Source organism: Lepidochelys kempii, chromosome 24 (assembly GCF_965140285.1).
Source record: "Lepidochelys kempii isolate rLepKem1 chromosome 24, rLepKem1.hap1, whole genome shotgun sequence".
Taxonomy (NCBI): Eukaryota; Metazoa; Chordata; order Testudines; family Cheloniidae; genus Lepidochelys; species Lepidochelys kempii.
Genome location: NC_136403.1, coordinates 9,447,905 through 9,458,969, shown reverse-complemented (window position 1 = coordinate 9,458,969; position 11,065 = coordinate 9,447,905).

The following is an 11,065-nucleotide window of genomic DNA, read 5'->3' as shown; positions in this document are numbered from 1 at the left end:
AAAGAGCTCCAGCATGGACCGAACGGGAGGTACGGGATCTGATCGCTGTATGGGGAGAGGAATCCGTGCTATCAGAACTCCATTCCAGTTTTCGAAATGCCAAAACCTCTGTCAAAATCTCCCAGGGCATGAAGGACAGAGGCCATAACAGGGACCCGAAGCAGTGCCGTGTGAAACTGAAGGAGCTGAGGCAAGCCTACCAGAAAACCAGAGAGGCGAACGGCCGCTCCGGGTCAGAGCCCCAAACATGCCGCTTCTATGATGAGCTGCATGCCATTTTAGGGGGTTCAGCCACCACTACCCCAGCCGTGTTGTTTGACTCCTTCAATGGAGATGGAGGCAACACGGAAGCAGGTTTTGGGGACGAAGAAGGTGATGATGATGATGAGCTTGTAGATAGCTCACAGCAAGCAAGCGGAGAAACTGGTTTTCCCGACAGCCAGGAACGGTTTCTCACCCTGGACCTGGAGCCAGTACCCCCGAACCCACCCAAGGCTGCCTCCTGGACCCAGCAGGCAGAGAAGGGACCTCTGGTGAGTGTACCTTTTAAAATACTATACATGGTTTAAAAGCAAGCATGTGAAAGGATTACTTTGCCCTGGCATTCGCGGCTCTCCTGGATGTACTCCCAAAGCCTTTGCAAAAGGTTTCTGGGGAGGGCAGCCTTATTGCGTCCTCCATTGTAGGACACTTTACCACTCCAGGCCAGTAACACGTACTCAGGAATCATTGTACAACAAAGCATTGCAGTGTATGTTTGCTGGCATTCAAACAACATCCATTCTTTATCTCTCTGTGTTATCCTCAGGAGAGTGAGATATAATTCATGGTCACCTGGTTGAAATAGAGTGCTTTTCTTCAGGGGACACTCAGAGGAGCCCATTCCTGCTGGGCTGTTTGCCTGTGGCTAAACAGAAATGTTCCCCGCTGTTAGCCACGGGGAGGGGGGAGGGTTCAGGGGGTAGCCACGCGATGGGGGGAGGCAAAATGCGACCTTGTAACGAAAGCACATGTGCTATATATGTAATGTTAACAGCAAGGTTTACCCTGAAAGAGTGTAGCCACTGTTTTATAAAATGTGTCTTTTTAAATACCGCTGTCCCTTTTTTTTTCTCCACCAGCTGCATGTGTTTCAATGATCACAGGATCTTCTCCTTCCCAGAGGCTAGTGAAGATGAGAAAGAAAAAACGCACTCGAGATGAAATGTTCTCTGAGCTCATGCTGTCCTCCCACACTGACAGAGCACAGACGAATGTGTGGAGGCAAATAATGTCAGAGTGCAGAAAAGCACAAAATGTCCGGGAGGAGAGGTGGCGGGCTGAAGAGAGTAAGTGGCGGGCTGAAGACAGGGCTGAAGCTCAAATGTGGCAGCAGGGTGATGAGAGGAGGCAGGATTCAATGCTGAGGCTGCTGGAGGATCAAACCAATATGCTCCAATGTATGGTTGAGCTGCAGCAAAGGCAGCTGGAGCACAGACTGCCACTACAGCCCCTGTGTAACCAACCGCCCTCCTCCCCAAGTTCCATAGCCTCCACACCCAGACGCCCAAGAACGCGGTGGGGGGGCCACCGGCCAACCAGCCACTCCGCCACAGAGGATTGCCCAAAAAAAAAAAGATGGCTGGCATTCAATAAATTTTAAAGTTGTAAACTTTTAAAGTGCTGTGTGGCATTTTCCTTCCCTCCTCCACCACCCCTCCTGGGCTACCTTGGTAGTCATCCCCCTATTTGTGTGATGAACGAATAAAGAATGCATGAATGTGAAGCAACAATGACTTTATTGCCTCTACAAGCAGTGATCGAAGGGAGGAGAGGAGGGTGGTTAGCTTACAGGGAAGTAGAGTGAACCAAGAGGCGGGGGGTTTTATCAAGGAGAAACAAACTGAACTTTCACACCGTAGCCTGGCCAGTCATGAAACTGGTTTTCAAAGCTTCTCTGATGCGTACCACACCCTCCTGAGCTCTTCTAACCGCCCTGGTGTCTGGCTGCACGTAACCAGCAGCCAGGCGATTTGCCTCAACCTCCCACCCTGCCATAAACGTCTCCCCCTTACTCTCACAGATATTGTGGAGCACACAGCAAGCAGTAATAACAGTGGGAATATTGGTTTTGCTGAGGTCTAAGCGAGTCAGTAAACTGTGCCAGCGCGCCTTTAACGTCCAAAAGCACATTCTACCACCATTCTGCACTTGCTCAGCCTGTAGTTGAACAGCTCCTGACTACTGTCCAGGCTGCCTGTGTACGGCTTCATGAGCCATGGCATTAAGGGGTAGGGTGGGTCCCCAAGGATACATATAGGCATTTCAACATCCCCAACAGTTATTTTCTGGTCTGGGAATAAAGTCCCTTCCTGCAGCTTTTGAAACAGACCAGAGTTCCTGAAGATGCGAGCGTCATGTACCTTTCCCTGCTATCCCACGTTGATGTTGGTGAAACGTCCCTTGTGATCCACCAGAGCTTGCAGCACTATTGAAAAGTACCCCTTGCGGTTTATGTACTCGGCGGCTTGGTGCTCCGGTGCCACGATAGGGATATGGGTTCCGTCTATGGCCCCACCACAGTTAGGGAATCCCATTGCAGCAAAGCCATCCACTATGACCTGCACATTTCCCGGGGTCACTACCCTTGATATCAGCAGATCTTTGATTGCGTTGGCTACTTGCATCACAGCAGCCCCAACAGTAGATTTGCCCACTCCAAATTGATTCCCAACTGACCGGTAGCTGTCTGGCGTTGCAAGCTTCCACAGGGCTATCGCCACTCGCTTCTCAACTGTGAGGGCTGCTCTCATCTTGGTATTCATGCACCTCAAGGCAGGGGAAAGCAAGTCACAAAGTTCCATGAAAGTGCCCTTACGCATGTGAAAGTTTTGCAGCCACTGGGAATCGTCCCAGACCTGCAACACTATGCGATCCCACCAGTCTGTGCTTGTTTCCTGAGCCCAGAATCGGCGTTCCACAGCATGAACCTGCCCCATTAGCACCATGATGCATGCATTGGCAGGGCCCATGCTTTCAGAGAAATCTGTGTCCATGTCCTGATCACTCACGTGATCGTGCTGACGTCGCCTGCTTGCCTGGTATCGCTCTGCCAGGTTCTGGTGCTGCATATACTGCTGGATAATGCGTGTGGTGTTGAATGTGCTCCTAATTGCCAAAGTGAGCTGAGCGGCCTCCATGCTTGCCTTGGTATGGCATCCACACAGAAAAAAGGCGCGGAACGATTGTCTGCTGTTTCTCTGACGGAGGGAGGGGCGACTGACGACACGGCTTACAGGGTTGGCTTCAGGGAGCTAAAATCAACAAAGGGGGTAGCTTTACATCAACGAGTATTTCAGGCAGGACTTCACGGAGGGTTCCAATAAGAAATGGTGCACCTAAGTTATTGTTCTTATTGGAACAAGGAGGTTAGTCTGGCCTCTGATTGATACATGGCTAGATTTACCTCGCTGCACCTTGTCTGTGAGTGACTGCAGTGTGACCTAGAGGAATGAGTCCCCTAGACAGGGGAGGAGGCAAATGAGTACAAAACAAATCTGGTCTATTTCTTGTTTTGATCCTCTCCATCTATCTTTTACATCTTTGGCTGGTAGCAGACGGTGCAGAAGGACTGCATGCCATCCACATCTCATGACTGCTCGGCAGAAGATGGTACAGTACGACTGCTAGCCATCCTCATCTCTTGCCTGCCCGGCAGAAGATGGTACAATACGACTGCTAGCAATCCGTACCGCCTGCCTGCTCACCATAAGACGGTTCAATAGGACTGACTGCAGGACTAAAGAGAATGACCTGGTCAAGTCACTCCAAATTTAGTCCCTGCGCCCATGTCTGCCCAGGCGCTCCCAGTTGACGTGGCCAGGAGCACCTCGGACACGACGAGGACGGCTACCAGTCGTATTGCACCGTCTGTTGCCAGAAGGCAATGGGTTGCTGCTACTGTGTAGCAATGCCGTACCGCGTCTGCCAGCACCCAGGAGACATACGGTGATGGTTACCTGAGCGGGCTCCATGCTTGCCGTGATATGGCATCTGCACAGGTAACTCAGGAAAAAAGGCGCGAAACGATTGTCTGCCCTTGCTTTCACGGAGGGAGGGAGGGAACGGGGGCCTGACAATATGTACCCAGAACCACCCGCGACAATGTTTTAGTCCCATCAGGCATTGGGATCTCAACCCAGAATTCCAATGGGCAGCAGAGACTGTGGGAACTGTGGGATAGCTACCCACAGTGCAACGCTCCGGAAGTCGACTCTAGCCTCGGTACTGTGGAAGCGCTCTGCCGAGTTAATGCACTTAATGCACGTAGAGCATTTTCTGTGGGGACACACACACTCGAATATATAAAACCGATTTCTAAAAAAATGACTTCTATAAATTCAACCTTATTCTGTAGTGTAGACATACAATTGCTTCCTTACTTTAAGTAGCCCCCTTGGCTAATCATGTGAGCAAGAATTGTGAAGTTCCCATCCTAAATACTGTCTCACCATAAAACACTGATTTTAAAAAGAAATCTACTAGAGAAGTATGAAACCTGCTTTCATAAAGTTTAATATAGTTACTACCAATTCCAAAGTGTGACTTTTCACCAGGATGATTTAGGCATCAGGCAATCAGGCATCACAGAAATGCTACCTTTAAACATAGTTCAAAAAAGTTTTATAGCGAAAAGTACTTCTGACTTTTTGAACTTTTAGACTGCTGAGCCAAGGAAAATGTAAGTGTTCCTTTTAATAAATGGTTTGTATATATTGTAAAGTTTCTGATTGCAGTGTTTCATCTTCTCAAGAATGTAGGTAAATCTAGTCTCAAATATATCATATCGGAATTACATTCTCAAATGAAATCTCATCTGATATTCTGCTTCTGACAGAGGCCAATACAAATGCTTCAGAGGAAGGTACAAGAAACTCCATAATGGACAGATATTGAACTGCCCATGAGGCTACTTTCCCCTTAAACACTTGCAGAAAGTGACTGCCTGAAGAATGAGGAGTTATAGCCTTCATTTTTTATTCTAACGAATGTAACCAAGAATATTTTCATTATCCATTTTTAATCCTTTTTATTCTGCAAAGCTCTTGGACTCTGACATATTGTGACAATGAGTTCCTGTGATAAATGAAGGGGGGCAAAGGGATAGCTCCCTTTTATGGACACCCAGCCAGTAGCTATAAAAATCCCTCTTAGGAGCTGTTCTCTAATTGCTCTACCTCTAAAGGGTTAAAAAGTCTCAGTGCTATGGGTAGGTAAAAGAAAGTGAGTGGACACCTGGCCAAAAGAGCCAATGGGAAAGCTAGAACTTTTGAAAATTGAACAAAGACTCCCCTTTTGTCTGTCTGTGGTTGTTCCCTGGGGAGAGGTGGACAGGGCAAAGCTGTGCTGTAAGAGCTTGGGCCAGGTATGAAGAAATCATCAGTAGCATACCTAGAAACTACTCATCTAAAACCCCAGATATGTAAGTAGATCAGGAAATGTCTAGAAAGATGCAATTAGGTTTATCCCTTTTATTTCTTTATGGCTTGTGCATTCCTCTGTGCTAACCCCAGGTGCTTTTGTTTTGCTTGTAACCTTTAAGATGGACCTCAAGAGAGCTATTCTTACTCTGCATTCCAAACTTCCATCTTGCTTGGATTGAGAACTTTGTGGCTCAGAGATAGGGTGACCAGACAGCAAGTGTGAAAAATCGAGACAGGGGACGGAGGGTAATAGGAGCCTATATAACGGAGGGTAATAGGAGCCTATATAAGAGAAGACCCAAAAACTGGGACTGTCCCTATAAAATTGGGACATCTGGTCACCCTACTCAGAGAGCCATCGGCAGAATTCGCTGCATCAGAAGATCTGTTTGAGTCCTGCAGTGGCTGTCTTCATTGTATATGGTTTAGTGTAAAACCTTCCTCTTCAGATCAGTTTATCCTTGAATTATTTTAAGCTTCCTCTCCTGATCTGCCTGAGCAAATTTTATTCGACAGATATTTTTGTTCATGGCAAGAACAGCTGCATCACCACAATGGGAGTATTTTTATTGTCTGTGTAATAACCCTGATGTTTTTGTGATTTAAAAAAAAAATGTATTAGCTTCTATAATGACCCATAAGCTATTTTCCAGTAGGCATGACCCAACCCCAAAGGATTTACTGTATCACACCTACAAGTTTTTAAAGGAAGAATTTGCATTTGGGTCTAACTTCCATACTAAATATAAAGAAAACCTGAGCGCGTCACCGAGTCCTGCTTCGCCCTGCTTCCTCCCAGCGCTTGCACCGCGAAACAGCTGTTTCGCACGGCAAGTGCTGGGAGGGAGGGGGGAGGAGGAGCAACATGGAGCACTCGGGAAAGAGGCGGGGCCGGGGGGGATTTGGGGAGAGGTCCAATAGGGGCAGGGAGGGGGTGGAGTTGGGGTGGGGGCGGGGGGGTGCGAGCAGCCACCGGCGCCAAGGAAAGTTGCGCCTGTGATCCCACTAAAGCTACCACCAGGACAGTCCCACTGATGATGATAGACATGTTAATGTACACAAGGATCTAGACCGGGGTGGTCAACCTGTGGCTTCGGAGCCACATGCGGCTCTTCCGAAGTTAATATATCTAGGCACCGACGCCGGAGCTGGAGTCCAGGCTCCAACTTTCCAGTGTGCTGGGGGGTGCTCACTGCCCGACCCCTGGCTCTGCCACAGGCCCTGCTCCCACTCCACCCCTGCCCACCCCCTCCTGTGATGTTATTGACTTGAACTGGGACCGTATAGAACATTGTTGCAACCAAGGTCCTGTAGTGGCACCAAATCTTGTATAAAGGGGGTCAAATAAGGTATCTAAGACAAGGTTATGGTTTGCTGGTTAGGATTGTACTATCTGTTTGCATGTATCATTTTTGCATTTAAAGATATAAGTATTGGCTCTATACTGTCTGTATTGCAAACTTATGCTCTGCTTCTGGGTGACACCCCAGCCAAGTTGGGGTCAGCTCTGCCTAGCCTGCTTGATGGCCCATTAAGGACCATCAGCCATACAAGTGACCCACTGAGAGAAGGCACACATCTCGTGACTCAGCAAGGTATGCAGGGACCTGCCTGTGGACAGAACTCTGAGGTTTTTCCAGGCCACGTGAGGGACAGCTTGTCCTTGGGATAAAGAAAGACCACATGGCAAGAGAGTATAAAGAGCTGCTGAAGCTCCTCCATCTGGTCTTCAATCCTGCTTCTTACCTCTGGAGGAACTTTGCTACACTGAAGCTTTGAACCAAGGACTGAATGACCCATCCCAGCTGGGGATGTTCTCAAGAGACTTGATTTGAACATGCAGTCTATTCCATCACTGCTGCAAGCCTGAACCAAGAACTTTGCCATCACTGTATGTCATTGACTCCATTGAACCAATTCCAGCTCTCATCTCTATCATTTTCCTTTTATGAATAAACCTTTAGATTTTAGATTCTAAAGGATTGACAAGAGCGTGATTTGTTGTTAAGATCTGATTTGTATCTTGACCTGGGTCTGGGGCTTGGTCCTTTGGGATCGAGAGAACCGTTTTTCTTTTACTGGGGCATTGGTTTTCATAAACATTTGTCCCCATAACGAGTGGCACTGGTGGGGATACTGGGAAACTGGGGCGTCGAAGGGAATTGCTTGTGTGACTTGTGGTTAGCCAGTGGGGTAAAACCAAAGTCTTCGCTGTTTGGCTGGTTTGGTTTGCCTTGGTGGGCACAGAAACCCCAGCCTTGGGCTGTAACTGCCCTGGTTTAAGCAATTTGTCCTGAATTGGCACTCGCAGTTGGGTCCCGCCAGAACCAGCCTCGTTACACCTCCCCTGAGCCTGCCATGCCCTCGCTCCTCCCAGAGCCTCCTGCACACCACGAAACAGCTGATCGGGAGGTGCGGGGAGGCGCTGATTGGCAGGACTGCCAGTGGGCGGGAGGCTCTGGGAGCAGGGGCGGGGGAGGGAGCCGCTGGGGGGCTGCTGACGTGTTACTGGGGCTCTTTGACAATGTACATTGGTAAATTCTGGCTCCTTCTCAGGCTTAGGTTGGTCACCCCTGCTCTAGGCTGCTGCCGCATTTAAAGCACCATATTGGCTAACCTGCTCAGAACAGATACCCTTTAAGTCTGTTGTGTGTATGTCTACAGTGCAATTAAAAAACAGTGTCTGGCCTGTGCCAGCTGACTTAGACTCATGGGGCTTGGGCTAAGGCGTTGTTTAATTGTGGTGTAGATGTTCGGGCTCAGGCTGGAGCCCCGGCTGTAGAACCCTGCAAGGTGGGAAGGTTTCAGAGCTCGGGCTGCAGTCCAAGCCCGAACTTCTCCACCGCAATTAAAGAGCCCCTTACCCTGAGCCCAAGTCAGCTGGCACAGGCCAGCTGCGGGTTTTTAACTGTAGCATAAGCATATCATATAAGGCCAACACAGCATTCCCATCAAGTCTGGTGGCCGCATTGGGCAGTTCAATTAGTGCCTGCTGTACGGGCTAGCTGGTCAGAGCCAGTGCACCGCCCAGACAGAACAAACACGCAGCCAACGACTAACTACACAGGTCCCCCCCCCAAGGGGCTGGGTAGCCACAGCCCTGGGCCAGTAGCTCTGACACCAACAGCCTGTCAGCACACACCAGCCACTCTCTGGTCGCTCCTTTTGGGGTGACCCCAGCACACTCCCGCTCCTGTTCGTTCCCGTGTGTTCTGTGCTGCACAGCTGTCTCCTGGACAGTTCAGAGTTATCAGGTCTGTTGCCCCTCTCAGGGGACCAACATACAACAAACAGTCTGATGCCTTAAACGGAGTCACCCAAACAATTCACAATTTATTTGAAGAATAAAACACGTTTATTTCACGACAAAGAGCGCGGTTGGAATTGCCTGAAGGTAGAAGGCCTTGAAGGCCAAACTGGTTAGGAGAGAAATGACGATAAAACACTTCATCCCTCACCACACATTTCTAGCATGTGGCTGACCAAACCCTCAGGCCAGGATCTGCTTCCAACGGCGGTTACTTTTGTCTTAGGTGAAAAGAGCGAGAGAGGGCTGGAAAGAACGAACGCGGGGTGTCTTTGTCCCTCACTTTTATAGTCCAGTCCCCCTTTGAAATGCATTTGCCTGATGGTTACCCCTAGATAAAGTTCATTCCCGCTGTGAGGTTGGAGTCAAGGAGTTTCATAGTGAAAGATGTTCTGTACTCTTGTTTGCAAAGCCAAAGAATGGCCACTCAGTGGGTGATGGCCCATCAGCTTTGATGACACCTGGCCAGAGACATCAGCTTTGTCCTTGAGAAACAGGTTGAGCTCCTCCCCAGATGTGTCTGGTAAACACACTTCAGCCAGGATTTCAGCTGATGTTCATAACTTTCCAGTGATGTTGCTACCCACATTTCACAGTGGTATCACTGACCAGCAAGTTATTCGCTTTCAAATGATGCCTCAAAAGGCAGATTTTGTACAAAGATTATTACAATGGGGTGGAGGGTGTGAATGCAGGGGTGCATTCCGTCACAGGCACCCAGACATGAATTGCAACTGGCTTGCCCTGCTCCAGCGTACCCCAATTCGTTCGTGTCACAAACCATATCTGAGCAGTGTCGGGCGCGATGCCAGGGACAGCTCCTGGTGTTCTGGTGATTAATATCATCCCAAGTGGCAGGCGCGTGCAGCCGCTGCAGAGTTATAGCCATAAATCGCCAGGAAAATCTTCAGCTGTGTGCGTCAGCTGATCAGGACTGACCCTGCCTGAGGAACGGGAAGGGGTTTCGCCACCCGGGAGTGACTGCCCATGAACCTGGAAAAACAACGAGAATGGATTTCTGTATCATGGCAACAGACCCCTTGAGCTAACAAGGGGGGAGGCAAAAACCTCTCAGGACCAGAGCGGAGGAGGAGATGGATGGTCAGATGTCTAATGTATTCAGCTTCACCCGCATTGTAGCAGCCACAAATCCAGCATCCTTGGAGACAGACCCCACCTTGCCTGGGCTCTGAGCTGGGAATAGGCTTGTCTCTGGAGGTCTCCTTCAGACAAATCCCTATCAAAGACTCGATGCCTTAGAAAAGACAGAGCCAAGAAACCCCAGGGGATCACCTAAGACAACTAAAGTACCAGCTCTTTGACTTTGGGAGACCGATCCTGGCCCAGGGGTACAAGGTCACCCATCTGGGTGAGGATTTTCCCTTGACCCAAGTCCAGCTTGTGAACTTGGAGTGACTAGACAGCGTTTTCTCTCTGCTATTCTTGCAACCGTTTCTGACTCGAATCCTTGCACTTGTACTCACCTGCAATCTCCCTCTTTGCAGTTAAGCGGTGTTGTATTTTCAATCTAGCTCAGCCCAGTGCTGCGAACTGTTGGGTGACTCCAGTGACACTGCTGGATAGTTCCATGGGCCCACGTGGCTTCCACATGGCCTCTTTGCTGCCACAGAGGCAGCCCTGGCATCTCCGTCAGATGCCACAATCAGCAGCCTGCGCTTGCGGGATGAGGCCCCAGACCTGGCTTGAAGGGCAGTGCAGAAGGTTGAGGAGTGCAGGGCAGGACTGGCAGACCCTGCAGAGATGGCCGGGGCAACCACCAGGGCCTCTGACCCAGGGGGCACCAGCAGCGAGCAAGTTGGGGGGGCCCAACACCAGTGATGGGGCCAGGGAGAGGATCTGACCCCAGGGAGAGGACCCCTCAGTGGGGTCAGGCTCCGTGGGGGAGGGAAGGGAGATGGCAGAGGGAGGGGAAGGAGCCAGTGCCATGGGGAGGGGCCCAAAGGGAGCTGAGCTTCCTCCAGTTGCCCTGTGCGGGGCCATTTCCCCCCCCCCCAGGAGAAATGGGCAAGGAGGGTGCTGGCCAGAGGGGTCACCTGGGCCAAGGGCACCCCAGGGATCAAAGCAGCTTTGGGGTCAGCGCTCACCACCGCCTGCAACAGGATGAGCTGTTCCCAGTCCCAGTGGAGACGGCTTCTGCCAGCACCAGCAAGCCCTGTTGGGGACAGGTCTAGCCAAGGGTGGTGCTGAGGCCAGCTGGAGGGCGGAGCGGGTTCCCTGCCCAGGGCTATGGCTGGGGCAGGTGAGCTGGGACTTGCCCGCCAAAAGGGGGAGTTTT